This window comes from Limulus polyphemus, unplaced genomic scaffold (genome assembly GCF_000517525.1).
Source record: "Limulus polyphemus unplaced genomic scaffold, Limulus_polyphemus-2.1.2 Scaffold5018, whole genome shotgun sequence".
In the NCBI taxonomy this organism is placed as follows: domain Eukaryota; kingdom Metazoa; phylum Arthropoda; class Merostomata; order Xiphosura; family Limulidae; genus Limulus; species Limulus polyphemus.
In genome coordinates this window covers 28,329-28,628 of record NW_013670628.1, presented here as the reverse complement: position 1 = coordinate 28,628, position 300 = coordinate 28,329, and positions in this window count along the sequence as shown.

Genomic DNA, 300 nt, shown 5'->3' with positions numbered 1-300 from the left:
AAACACACAGATTCTACTGTTTGATCCAAATAAGACAAAATTTAAGAAGTAAAAAATGGTCAAGGACATGCATATTTATATACACTTGATTTTTAATTTAACAAAAGAAGTCTTAATGAAGATTATTGGGAGTTTTGTAAATTATAAGAGACGACAGACTTCTGTTCCATGTAAAATATAACCTACACACGGGAGGGGTGTGTGTGCTGTGAAACCTTATAAGTGTAGTGAGTGTTGACTGAGTATAATAAGCTTAAAGTAAAAACATAGTGTGGGATCACCTAGCCTTGAGCCAAGTGC